This window comes from Oncorhynchus mykiss, chromosome 15 (genome assembly GCF_057628025.1).
Source record: "Oncorhynchus mykiss isolate SJ-2025 chromosome 15, ASM5762802v1, whole genome shotgun sequence".
In the NCBI taxonomy this organism is placed as follows: Eukaryota; Metazoa; Chordata; class Actinopteri; order Salmoniformes; family Salmonidae; genus Oncorhynchus; species Oncorhynchus mykiss.
In genome coordinates, this window is record NC_143036.1 from 53,679,440 (window position 1) to 53,693,651 (window position 14,212).

The window sequence follows — 14,212 nt, forward strand, 5'->3', positions numbered from 1 at the left end:
GGCTGGTCATGACTCACATCAACACCATCATCCCAGACACCCTGGACCCACTCCAATTCGCATACCACCCCAACAGTTCCACAGATAGCGTAATCTCTATTGCACTCCACACTGCTCTTTCCCACTTGGACAAAAGGCCTACATGATAATGCAGTTCATTGACACCATAGTGCCCTCCAAGCTCATCATTTTGTACATTTCTATTTTTTGTCATTTAGCAGATGCTCTTATTCAGAGTGTATACATTTTCGTACTGGTCCGCCGTGGGAATCGAACCCACAACCCTGACGTTGCAAGCGCCATGCTCTACCAACTGAGCCACACTGGACCGACCATCACTGAGCTAAGGACCCTGGAGGGTTGTGGGTTAGTGTGTACGGCCCAGTGCATCACTGGGGCCAAGCTCCCTGCCATCCAGGACCTCTATGCCAGCCAGTGTCAGAGGGAGGCCCTAAAAATTGTCAAAGACTCCAGCCACCCAAGTCTGGAAACAACAGGCCCTTGAACAGCTTCTACCGCCAGGCCATAAGACAGTTAAATAGTTAGTTAAATAGTTAACCAAATAGCATTGACCCTTTTTGCATTCATTTTTCTGACTCGTCACATACGCTGCTGCTACTACCGTGTCACTTTGTTTCTAGTTATAGGTACTTATCTACCTCAATGACCTCATACCCCTTCACATGGACTCGGTACTTGTACCCCTTGTATATAGTTACCGTTACTCATTGTGTATCTATTATTACGTGTTTGACTTTTCTAGTATTTCTCTATTTTCTTTCTCTCTGCATTGTTGGGAAGGGCCCGTAGGCATTTCACTGTTAGTCCACACCTGTTGTTTACGAAGCATGTGACAAACTTGTATTTGATTTGAAGTGAAAAAAAAAACCCAGCGTAAATCACAACTGAGAATGAACACCAGTGCAGGCAGGATAAATAGCAGAGGAGAAATACAGACAGAGATCATTCCCTGTGTGTTGGCTCCGCAGCTTAACAGGTGCTACGAAGTAATAGGAGGTGGCTGCTTGCTTGCTAAGCCGTAGAATCAGAGGTCAATAAGAGACCAGGCTCACTGGCTCTGCCGCCTCGCCAGTGAGCTGTGAATCGCAGAGGCCGGTGCTCTGTCTCCCTCTCTGTCTGCTCTCAACCTGCTCTCGCTGCTCTTGTCCCCCTCACTAAGAGCCAGTAGGTGCCTCATATCCTAGCTGAAGCGAAGAGGGATGGATGTGGGAGGTAGGACGGAGAAGAGAAAGAGAGAATGGTGTATTCATGAATTAACATTTCTGGTATGTGTGTGTGTGGATCTCTCTGCCGGTCTGTGAACGTGCGTGTGCTTGTACGTGCCTGTGTGTGTTTAACTCCACACTGTCCAGGGTCCCTCAGCAACACTCAGCAGGGATTAGCCTTGCGGTGACTCTCTCATTAAAGAGGAGCCAAGGGGATGGACAGAAATACCCAACAGAAGAAACAGAACAGGAAGCCATTCCTGGACACTGAGTCATGATCGAGCTGTCTGTCTCCTCTCCACACACACAGACCACGGCCTGTACCACCTCCCAGAGTCACTCCCACCGGGAGAATAATTAAAAATAGATGTTCAATCCTGTTCAATTCCCTGCCCTCTCTCACACACACACACACACACACACACACACGCACGCACACACACGCACACACACACACACAAAGCCAATCAGCTATTATCAGCACCATCTCTACCAGCCTCTCCCATTAGGTAGATTAGTCCATGGCTAAGGTTGGTAGAGACCCAAAATAGTGAGGCAGCAGTAGATCTTCCCTTAGGGAGAGGAGGAACCTCAGGCAGGCAGGTGACAGAGGAATTGACTCCGTGGGGACATTTACAGTTTTTTTTGATTGCTTAAGCACGATTTTCAAAACAGGGCCCGTGTTTTCAAAACACTACACACAATTAGCACAACCACACACCCAATTAGCAAAACACTACAGATCCTTTGCAAAATTAAACACTCTTGTAAAAACTATACACTTCTTTTTAAAAACCACACTTTGTTACCATATGAAACACACACGTTTCACATTACTAGACTCTGTTTACACGAGTTACACTCTGCTGTGATAAACCTAAAACACTTTTAGCACTTCTACTTCCCTATGATTAGAGTAGGCTACTATCAACAAAGTACAAATAAAATGTAAATTCACCAAACACCACACAAGACCAATGTTGCAGACTGAAGAAACTCATTTATTTCTCAACACCCCCAAAATGTTGATGATGGAGAGTCATAATACTGTAACCAAACGACACTTTACGTATTGTAAGTTCAAAAAAATAAATAACTAGACATTGTCTCTTCGCCTAGCTGGATCTGGCCAGAGAATTTCATCAACATCGCAGGCAATGTTGTCATTAGCAAGACACCTTGGGAAGAAACGTCTTGAATGACGAATCCATCCTTGCATTGCTGCTACCTCCATCTGGTCACAGGCCTCCTCCATGGCTTGGATGAGGGGTACCTCAGCCTGGAGACGGAGATCATATACCTTCCACCGCCATGCCGAGAAAAACTCTTCTATAGGGTTGAGGAATGGAGAGTATGGTGGAAGATATAGGACGGTGAAATGTGGATGTTGTGGAAACCAGTTCTGAACCAGAGCAGAGCGGTGGAAAGACACATTGTCCCAGACAACAATGTATTGCATATGATTGATTTGATTTGCTGCTGTTATGTTGTGCAATTGGTCCAAGAATGTAAGTATGAGTGCTGTGTTGTAAGGGCCCATATGGGCATGGCGGTGGAGGACCCCATTCTGTGTAATGGCTGCACAGAGTGTTATATTACCCCCACGTTGCCCTGGGACATTGACTATAGCCCTGTGGCCAATGATGTTTCTTCCCCTCCGTGTTCTCGTCAGGTTGAACCCAGCCTCATCTACGTAAATGAACTCATGCTGGATCTCCTCTCCATCCATTCGTAAAACTCTCTGAAAAACAGTGTCGGGCAAAATTGTGTAGTTCAGTGTAGATCTAGTATACATATTACAGTACAGTAAAAGATTATGAGACAGTATGCAAGATCACACTGCTAAAGTGAATACATACCTCTGCATAATCATGCCGCAGTTGTTTCACCCTTTCGGAATTGCGCTCGAAAGGCACTCGATAAATTTGCTTCATTTGAATATGTTTTTTTTTTAGGATGCGTGCCAGTGTTGATGTTGAGACCTGATGGATATCGTTGAAAATGGTGTGGTTATTGACAATGTTAGCTTGGAGCTGCTTGAGTGTTATAGCATTGTTGGCCAAAACCATGTTTACTATCTCCCTCTCTTGCTGTTCTGTGAACATAGGAGGCCTTCCCCCTTGTCGTCCCTGACCCTCAATCCTATGTAGAAAAAAAAAACAGTGTACAATAGTACAGTAATTTCACAGGAAAAGGTAACAGAAGTGCTGATAGTGCATAGAATACAGTACTGTAAGCTGTTACTGAAACCGTGCAGATGTTTTTGATATGATGATATTTTTACAATACCTATTTTCCAGTCGAAATGTTCTCATCACACTTGTCACTGTATATCGGCTTAGATTTGGCTGTACTCGCAGTCCAGCCTCCCTCAGCGTCAGGCCGTGGTTGACAACGTGATCAACCAGTGTTGCGCGGATCTCATTTGTCAGATTCGGTCCTCTTTGAGCACCTTCTTGTCTTCCTCTTCCTCCCCTTCCTCCTCCTCGTTGTCGTCCTCCTCCTCCTCCTCCTCGTCGTCTTACTCTTTCTCTGACTCTTTCCATTGTGCTTGAAGACCGAGGAACTCACCTGCAGCTTTTTATAGTGCTTATACACCTGATTGGTGTGTCTACAATTAAGCAAACGAGTGTTTGCACACCTGATGACTGTGTTGAACCAATTGGTTGGACGGTGTGGTAATTTGACAGTCAGTGCTTTGGTATTGCAAAGATGTGACTTCATGATAGATTTTTGTGTGTAATGTATGTTAAGTGTGTTTAGTGTTTTGCAAATCACTGTGTGTAGAGTTTTGCAACAAGTGTGAGGTTGACAATGTGCTTATAGTTGTGCAAATATGGGCTGATGTTTTGCTTCTTGAGTGTAAGGTTTTGCTAATAGTGTACTACTTTTAATTTTAGTGTGTAAGCAATCCAAAAAAACTGTAATATGCCTACTTATCGATTCAGTGGTATGCTTATGGGATGCCCTTTAAGTGTAGGAGCTATTTGAAAAGACCACCTGAAATTGTACAGTGTACAAAACATTAAGAACTGACTGAGTGAATCCAGGTGAAGGCTATGATCCCTTATTGATGTCACTTGTTAAATCCACTTGTTAAATCAGTGTAGACGAAGGGGAGGAGACAGGTTAAAGAAGGATTTTTAAACCTTGAGACAATTGAGACATGGATTGTGTATGTGTACCATTCAGAGAGTGAAAAATATTTATGTGCCTTCAAACCGGGTATGGTAGTAAGTGCCAGGCGCACCTATTTGTGTCAAGAACTGCAACGTCGCTGGGTTTTTTCACGCTGAACAGTTTCCTGTGTGCATCAAGAATGGTCTACCACCCAAATGACATCCAGCCAACTTGACACAATTGTGAGAGGCATTGGAGTCAACAAGTGCCAGCATCCCTGTAGAACGCTTTCGACACCATGCCCCGATGAATTGAGGCTGTTCTGAGGCCAAAAAGGTAGTGCAACTCAATATTAGGACGACTGTTCTAAATGTTTTATACACTCAGTGTATAGTATTTGACTTATTGATGAGTCACTTTGAAATATCCTTGTTTTTTAGATCATTTAAATAACATAAAATTGATCAGAAATACAGTGATAATTGATGTGGTAAATGACTATTGTAGCTTGAAACAGCAGATTTTTTTATGAAATCGACAACCATCACTCCTGCAACCATCACTCCTGTGTTCCAATGGCAAGTTGTGTTAGCTAATCCAAGTTCATCATTTTAAAAGGCTAATCGATCATTCGAAAACCCTTTTGCAATTATGTTAGCACAGCTGAAAACGGTTGTCCTGATTAAAGAACAATAAAACGGGCCTTCTTTCGACTAGTTGAGTATCTGGAGCATCAACATTTGTGTGTTCGATTAAGGCTCAAAATAGCCAGAAACAAATAACTTTCTTCTGAAACTCGTCATTCTATTCTTGTTCTGAGAAATTAAGGCTTTTCCATGCAAGAAATTGCCAAGAAACTGAAGATCTCGTACAACGCTGTGTACTACTCCCTTCACAGAACAGCGCACACTGGCCCTAACCAGAATAGAAAGAGGAGTGGGAGGCCCCGGTGCACAACTGAGCAAGAGGACAAGTACATTAGAGTGTCTAGTTTGAGAAACAGACGCCTCACAAGTCCTCAACCGGCAGCTTCATTCATTAATAGCAAAACACCTGTCTCAACATCAACAGTGAAAAGGCAACTTCGGGATGCTGGCCTTCTAGGCAGAGCTGCAAAGAAAAAGCCATATCTCAGACTGGCCAATAAAAATAAAAGATTAAAATGGGCAAAAGAACAAAGACACTGGACAGAGGAAGATTGGAAAAAAGTGTTATGGACAGACTAATCTAAGTTTGAGGTGTTCGGATCACAAAGAAGAACATTCGTGAGACGCAGAAAAAACTAATTTAATGCTGGAGGAGTGCTTGATGTCATCTGTCAAGTAGTGGAGAAGGTGGAAAGGTTTAAGTTCCTTGGCGTACACATCACGGACAAACTGAAATGGTCCACCCACACAGACAGCGTGGCGAAGAAGGCACAGCAGCGCCTCTTCAACCTCAGGAGGCTGAAGAAATTCGGCGTGTCACCAAAAACACTTACACACTTTTACAGATGCACAAATGAGAGCATCCTGTCAGGCTGTATCACCGCCTGGTACGGAAATCGCTTCGCCCTCAACCATAAGGCTCAACCGGGGGGGTAGTGCACAATGCATCACCGGAGGCAAACTACCTGCCCTCCAGGACACCTACACTCCCCGATGTCACAGCAAGGCCAAAAAGATCATCAAGGACAACAACCACCCGAGCCACTGCCTGTTCACCCCGCTACCATCCAGAAGGCGAGGTCAGTACAGGTGCATCAAAGCAAAGACCGAGAGAAACCGAGAAAAACAGCTTCTATCTCAAGGCCATCCGCCTGTTAAACAGCCATCCCTAACATTGAGTGGCTGCTGCCAATATACTGACTCAAATCTCTAGCCACTTTAAAAATAAAAAATTGGATATAATAAATGTATCACTAGCCACTTTAAACAATGCCACTTTATAGAATGTTTACATACCCTACATTACTCATTTCATATGTATATACTGTACTCTATACCATCTACTGCATATTGCCTATGTCATTCTGCCATCGCTCATCCATATATTTATATGTACATATTCTTATTCATTCCTTTACACTTGTGTGTATAAGGTAGTTATTGTGAAATTGTTAGATTACTTGTTAGATATTACTGCATGGTCGGAACTAGAAGCACAAGCATTATGCTACGCTCGCATTAACATCTGCTAACCATGTATATGTGACAAATAAAATGTCATTTGATTTGGTGGAGGCAATGCGATGGTCTGGGGGTGCTTTGGTGGTGGTAAAGTTGGAGATTTGTACAGGGTAAAAGGAAGGCTACCACTCCATTTTACAACACTATGCCATACCCTATGGACGGTGCTTAATTGGAGCCAGTTTCCTCCTACAACAGGACAATGACCCAAAGCACAGCTCCAAACTATGCAAGAACTATTTAGGGAAGAAGCAGTCAGCTGGTATTCTGTCTATGATGGACTGGCCAGCACAGTCACCGGATCTCAACCCTATTGAGCTGTTGTGGGAGCAGCTTGACCGTATGGTACATAAGAAGTGCACATCAAGCCAATCCAACTTGTGGGAGGTGCTTCAGGAAGCATGGGGTGAAATCTCTTCAGATTACCTCAACAAATTGACAATTAGAATACCAAGAGACTGCAAGGCTGTAATTGCTGCAAATGGAGGATTTTCTGATGAAAGCAAAGTTTGAAGGACACAATTATTATTTCAAATAAAACTCATTATATATAACCTTGTCAACGTCTTGACTATATTTCCTATTAATTTTGCAATGCATTGCATGTATGTTTCTGAAAATGTAGCTACTAAGATGTTCTAACAAGCCTAAACCTACAGAGCAGTACATTACTTTACTGATTTCCCCTGTTGTCCCCTTCCCCCACTGTGTCTCCTTCCCCCACTGTGTATCCTTCCCCCACTGTGTCTCTTTCCCCCACTGTGTCTCCTTCCCCCACTGTGTCTCCTTCCCCCACTGTGTCTCCTTTCCCCACTGTGTCTCCTTCCCCCACTGTGTATCCTTCCCCCACTGTGTCTCTTTCCCCCACTGTGTCTCCTTCCCCACTGTGTCTCTTCCCCCACTGTGTCTCTTTCCCCCACTGTGTCTCTTTCCCCACTGTGTCTCTTTCCCCCACTGTGTCTCCTTCCCCCACTGTGTATCCTTCCCCCACTGTGTCTCTTTCCCCCACTGTGTCTCCTTCCCCCACTGTGTCTCCTTCCCCCACTGTGTCTCCTTCCCCCACTGTGTATCCTTCCCCCACTGTGTCTCTTTTCCCCACTGTGTCTCCTTCCCCCACTGTGTCTCCTTCCCCCACTGTGTCTCCTTTCCCCACTGTGTATCCTTCCCCCACTGTGTCTCCTTCCCCCACTGTGTATCCTTCCCCCACTGTGTCTCCTTCCCCCACTGTGTCTCCTTCCCCCACTGTGTCTCCTTCCCCCACTGTGTCTCCTTTCCCCACTGTGTCTCCTTTCCCCACTGTGTCTCCTTTCCCCACTGTGTCTCCTTCCCCCACTGTGTCCCCTTCCCCCACTGTGTATCCTTCCCCCACTGTGTCTCCTTCCCCCACTGTGTCTCCTTTCCCCACTGTGTCTCCTTTCCCCACTGTGTCTCCTTCCCCCACTGTGTCTCCTTCCCCCACTGTGTCTCCTTTCCCCACTGTGTCTCTTTCCCCCACTGTGTCCCTTCCCCCCACTGTGTCTCCTTCCCCCACTGTGTCTCCTTCCCCCACTGTGTCTCTTTCCCCCACTGTGTCTCCTTTCCCCACTGTGTCTCTTTCCCCCACTGTGTCTCCTTCCCCCACTGTGTCTCCTTCCCCCACTGTGTCTCCTTCCCCCACTGTGTCTCCTTCCCCCACTGTGTCTCCTTCCCCCACTGTGTCTCCTTTCCCCACTGTGTCTCCTTCCCCCACTGTGTCTCCTTCCCCCACTGTGTCTCCTTCCCCCACTGTGTCTCCTTCCCCCACTGTGTCTCCTTCCCCCACTGTGTCTCCTTCCCCCACTGTGTCTCCTTCCCCCACTGTGTCTCCTTCCCCCACTGTGTCTCCTTCCCCCACTGTGTCCCCTTCCCCCACTGTGTCTCCTTCCCCCACTGTGTCTCCTTCCCCCACTGTGTCCCCTTCCCCCACTGTGTCTCCTTCCCCCACTGTGTCTCCTTCCCCCACTGTGTCTCCTTTCCCCACTGTGTCTCTTTCCCCCACTGTGTCCCTTCCCCCCACTGTGCCTCCTTTCCCCACTGTGTCTCCTTTCCCCACTGTGTCTCTTTCCCCCACTGTGTCTCCTTTCCCCACTGTGTCTCTCTCCCCCACTGTGTCTCTTTCCCCCACTGTGTCTCTTTCCCCCACTGTGTCTCCTTTCCCCACTGTGTCTCTTTCCCCCACTGTGTCTCCTTTCCCCACTGTGTCTCCTTTCCCCACTGTGTCTCCTTTCCCCACTGTGTCTCTTTCCCCCACTGTGTCTCTTTCCCCCACTGTGTCTCTTTCCCCCACTGTGTCTCCTTTCCCCACTGTGTCCCTTTCCCCCACTGTGTCTCCTTTCCCCACTGTGTCTCCTTTCCCCACTGTGTCTCTTTCCCCCACTGTGTCCCTTTCCCCCACTGTGTCCCTTCCCCCCACTGTGTCTCCTTTCCCCACTGTGTCTCTTTCCCCCACTGTGTCCCTTCCCCCCACTGTGTCCCTTTCCCCCACTGTGTCTCTTTCCCCCACTGTGTCTCTTTCCCCCACTGTGTATCTTTCCCCCACGGTGCCTCCTTTCCCCACTGTGTCTCCTTTCCCCACTGTGTCTCTTTCCCCCACTGTGTCTCTTTCCCCACTGTGTCTCCTTCCCCCACTGTGTCTCTTTCCCCACGGTGTCTCTTTCCCTCACTGTGTCTCCTTTCCCCACTGTGTCTCTTTCCCCCACTGTGTCTCTTTCCCCCACTGTGTCTCTTTCCCCCACTGTGTCCCTTTCCCCCACTGTGTCTCCTTCCCCCACTGTGTCTCCTTTCCCACTGTGTCTCTTTCCCCCACTGTGTCCCTTTCCCCCACTGTGTCTCCTTTCCCCACTGTGTCTCTTCCCCCACTGTGTCTCTTTCCCCACTGTGTCTCTTTCCCCCACTGTGTCCCTTTCCCCCACTGTGTCTCTTTCCCCCACTGTGGCTCTTTCCCCCACTGTGTCTCTTTCCCCCACTGTGTCCCTTTCCCCCACTGTGTCTCCTTTCCCCACTGTGTCTCTTCCCCCACTGTGTCTCTTTCCCCACTGTGTCTCTTTCCCCCACTGTGTCCCTTTCCCCCACTGTGTCTCCTTCCCCCACTGTGTCTCCTTCCCCCACTGTGTCTCCTTCCCCCACTGTGTCTCCTTCCCCCACTGTGTCTCCTTTCCCCACTGTGTCTCCTTCCCCCACTGTGTCTCCTTCCCCCACTGTGTCTCCTTCCCCCACTGTGTCTCCTTCCCCCACTGTGTCTCCTTCCCCCACTGTGTCCCCTTCCCCCACTGTGTCTCCTTCCCCCACTGTGTCTCCTTCCCCCACTGTGTCCCCTTCCCCCACTGTGTCCCCTTCCCCCACTGTGTCTCCTTCCCCCACTGTGTCTCCTTCCCCCACTGTGTCTCCTTCCCCCACTGTGTCTCCTTTCCCCACTGTGTCTCTTTCCCCCACTGTGTCCCTTCCCCCCACTGTGCCTCCTTTCCCCACTGTGTCTCCTTTCCCCACTGTGTCTCTTTCCCCCACTGTGTCTCCTTTCCCCACTGTGTCTCTTTCCCCCACTGTGTCTCTTTCCCCCACTGTGTCTCTTTCCCCCACTGTGTCTCCTTTCCCCACTGTGTCTCTTTCCCCCACTGTGTCTCCTTTCCCCACTGTGTCTCCTTTCCCCACTGTGTCTCCTTTCCCCACTGTGTCTCTTTCCCCCACTGTGTCTCTTTCCCCCACTGTGTCTCTTTCCCCCACTGTGTCTCCTTTCCCCACTGTGTCCCTTTCCCCCACTGTGTCTCCTTTCCCCACTGTGTCTCCTTTCCCCACTGTGTCTCTTTCCCCCACTGTGTCCCTTTCCCCCACTGTGTCCCTTCCCCCCACTGTGTCTCCTTTCCCCACTGTGTCTCTTTCCCCCACTGTGTCCCTTCCCCCCACTGTGTCCCTTTCCCCCACTGTGTCTCTTTCCCCCACTGTGTCTCTCTCCCCCACTGTGTCTCTTTCCCCCACGGTGCCTCCTTTCCCCACTGTGTCTCCTTTCCCCACTGTGTCTCTTTCCCCCACTGTGTCTCTTTCCCCACTGTGTCTCCTTCCCCCACTGTGTCTCTTTCCCCACGGTGTCTCTTTCCCTCACTGTGTCTCCTTTCCCCACTGTGTCTCTTTCCCCCACTGTGTCTCTTTCCCCCACTGTGTCTCTTTCCCCCACTGTGTCCCTTTCCCCCACTGTGTCTCCTTCCCCCACGGTGTCCTTTTCCCCCACTGTGTCCCTTTCCCCCACTGTGTCTCCTTCCCCCACTGTGTCCCTTTCCCCCACTGTGTCCCTTTCCCCCACTGTGTCCCTTTCCCCCACTGTGTCTCTTTCCCCCAATGTGTCTCATTCCCCTACTCTATCCAGCGAACAACTAGTGAGAGTGAATGCAACTGTGTACCAGCACTGTAGCATTAAAGGCCCAGTGCAGTCAAACACATGATTTCCTGTGTTTTCTATACATTTCCAACCTATGAGGTTGGAATAATACTGTGAAAAAAATAAAATAATGATGTCCTTTTAGTGTAAGAGTTGTTTGAAAAGGCTACCTGAAATTTCAGCTTGTTTTGGTTGGATGAGTTTTAGCTTGCCTGGTGACATCACCAAACGGTAAATGAGTTAATAAACCAATAAGAAACAGTTCCAAGCATCTCTGCCAACAACAGCTAGTTTTCAGTTTTCCCCTCCCCACTCACACCACTCCCAGACAGTCCTAGCTAAATTCTAGCTTGAGAAATTGTACTTTGCTAAGAAACAAATTGTGTTTATTTTTCCCCATTTTAAATCAAAAACAGTAACATTAAGGTACTTAATTGTTACCCTGTAAATGATTTGGACCATTAATCAAGGCTCACCAACTTTAAACATCAGCTATCTGAGCTGCTAACCGATCGCTGCAGCTGTACATAGTCCATCTGTAAATAGCCCACCCAATCTTTCCCCACTGTGTCTCTTTCCCCCACTGTGTCTCTTTCCCCACTGTGTCTCCTTCCCCCACTGTGTCTCTTTCCCCACTGTGTCTCTTTCCCCCACTGTGTATCCTTTCCCCACTGTGTCTCTTTCCCCCACTGTGTCTCTTTCCCCCACTGTGTCCCTTTCCCCCACGGTGTCTCCTTCCCCCACTGTGTCTCCTTTCCCCACTGTGTCTCTTTCCCCCACTGTGTCCCTTTCCCCCACTGTGTCTCCTTTCCCCACTGTGTCTCTTCCCCCACTGCGTCTCTTTCCCCACTGTGTCTCTTTCCCCCACTGTGTCCCTTTCCCCCACTGTGTCTCTTTCCCCCACTGTGTCTCTTTCCCCCACTGTGTCTCTTTCCCCCACTGTGTCTCCTTTCCCCACTGTGTCTCTTTCCCCCACTGTGTCTCTTTCCCCCACTGTGTCTCTTTCCCCCACTGTGTCCCTTTCCCCCACTGTGTCCCTTTCCCCCACTGTGTCTCCTTCCCCCACTGTGTCTCCTTTCCCCCACTGTGTCTCCTTCCCCCACTGTGTCCCTTTCCCCACTGTGTCCCTTTCCCCACTGTGTCTCTTTCCCCCACTGTGTCCCTTTCCGCACTGTGTCTCTTTCCCCCACTGTGTCCCTTTCCCCCACTGTGTCCCTTTCCCCCACTGTGTCTCCTTCCCCCACGGTGTCCTTTTCCCCCACTGTGTCTCCTTTCCCCCACTGTGTCTCCTTCCCCCACTGTGTCCCTTTCCCCCACTGTGTCCCTTTCCCCCACTGTGTCTCTTTCCTCCACTGTGTCCCTTTCCCCTACTGTGTCTCTTTCCCCCAATGTGTCTCATTCCCCTACTCTATCCAGCGAACAACTAGTGAGAGTGAATGCAACTGTGTACCAGCACTGTAGCATTAAAGGCCCAGTGCAGTCAAACACATGATTTCCTGTGTTTTCTATACATTTCCAACCTATGAGGTTGGAATAATACTGTGAAAAAAATAAAATAATGATGTCCTTTTAGTGTAAGAGTTGTTTGAAAAGGCTACCTGAAATTTCAGCTTGTTTTGGTTGGATGAGTTTTAGCTTGCCTGGTGACATCACCAAACGGTAAATGAGTTAATAAACCAATAAGAAACAGTTCCAAGCATCTCTGCCAACAACAGCTAGTTTTCAGTTTTCCCCTCCCCACTCACACCACTCCCAGACAGTCCTAGCTAAATTCTAGCTTGAGAAATTGTACTTTGCTAAGAAACAAATTGTGTTTATTTTTCCCCATTTTAAATCAAAAACAGTAACATTAAGGTACTTAATTGTTACCCTGTAAATGATTTGGACCATTAATCAAGGCTCACCAACTTTAAACATCAGCTATCTGAGCTGCTAACCGATCGCTGCAGCTGTACATAGTCCATCTGTAAATAGCCCACCCAATCTTTCCCCGCTGTGTCTCTTTCCCCCACTGTGTCTCTTTCCCCACTGTGTCTTCTTCCCCCACTGTGTCTCTTTCCCCACTGTGTCTCTTTCCCCCACTGTGTCTCTTTCCCCCACTGTGTCTCCTTTCCCCACTGTGTCTCTTTCCCCCACTGTGTCTCTTTCCCCCACTGTGTCTCTTTCCCCCACTGTGTCCCTTTCCCCCACGGTGTCTCCTTCCCCCACTGTGTCTCCTTTCCCCACTGTGTCTCTTTCCCCCACTGTGTCCCTTTCCCCCACTGTGTCTCCTTTCCCCACTGTGTCTCTTCCCCCACTGTGTCTCTTTCCCCACTGTGTCTCTTTCCCCCACTGTGTCCCTTTCCCCCACTGTGTCTCTTTCCCCCACTGTGTCTCTTTCCCCCACTGTGTCTCTTTCCCCCACTGTGTCTCTTTCCCCCACTGTGTCTCTTTCCCCCACTGTGTCCCTTTCCCCACTGTGTCTCTTTCCCCCACTGTGTCTCTTTCCCCCACTGTGTCTCTTTCCCCCACTGTGTCTCTTTCCCCCACTGTGTCTCTTTCCCCCACTGTGTCCCTTTCCCCCACTGTGTCTCCTTCCCCCACTGTGTCCCTTTCCCCACTGTGTCCCTTTCCCCACTGTGTCTCTTTCCCCCACTGTGTCCCTTTCCGCACTGTGTCTCTTTCCCCCACTGTGTCCCTTTCCCCCACTGTGTCCCTTTCCCCCACTGTGTCTCCTTCCCCCACGGTGTCCTTTTCCCCCACTGTGTCCCTTTCCCCCACTGTGTCTCCTTCCCCCACTGTGTCCCTTTCCCCCACTGTGTCCCTTTCCCCCACTGTGTCTCTTTCCTCCACTGTGTCCCTTTCCCCTACTGTGTCTCTTTCCCCCAATGTGTCTCATTCCCCTACTCTATCCAGCGAACAACTAGTGAGAGTGAATGCAACTGTGTACCAGCACTGTAGCATTAAAGGCCCAGTGCAGTCAAACACATGATTTCCTGTGTTTTCTATACATTTCCAACCTATGAGGTTGGAATAATACTGTGAAAAAAATAAAATAATGATGTCCTTTTAGTGTAAGAGTTGTTTGAAAAGGCTACCTGAAATTTCAGCTTGTTTTGGTTGGATGAGTTTTAGCTTGCCTGGTGACATCACCAAACGGTAAATGAGTTAATAAACCAATAAGAAACAGTTCCAAGCATCTCTGCCAACAACAGCTAGTTTTCAGTTTTCCCCTCCCCACTCACACCACTCCCAGACAGTCCTAGCTAAATTCTAGCTTGAGAAATTGTACTTTGCTAAGAAACAAATTGTGTTTATTTTTCCCCATTTTA

The 14,212-nt window shown here is 48.4% G+C and overlaps 1 protein-coding gene across 4 annotated transcripts in view; it reads right to left on the minus strand.

The window, feature by feature from the left end:
- The window catches only part of LOC110490240 (striatin-interacting protein 1 homolog), a 51,615-nt gene that overhangs the window by 19,238 nt on the left and 18,165 nt on the right, over positions 1 to 14,212 (minus strand). The window lies entirely within an intron of this gene.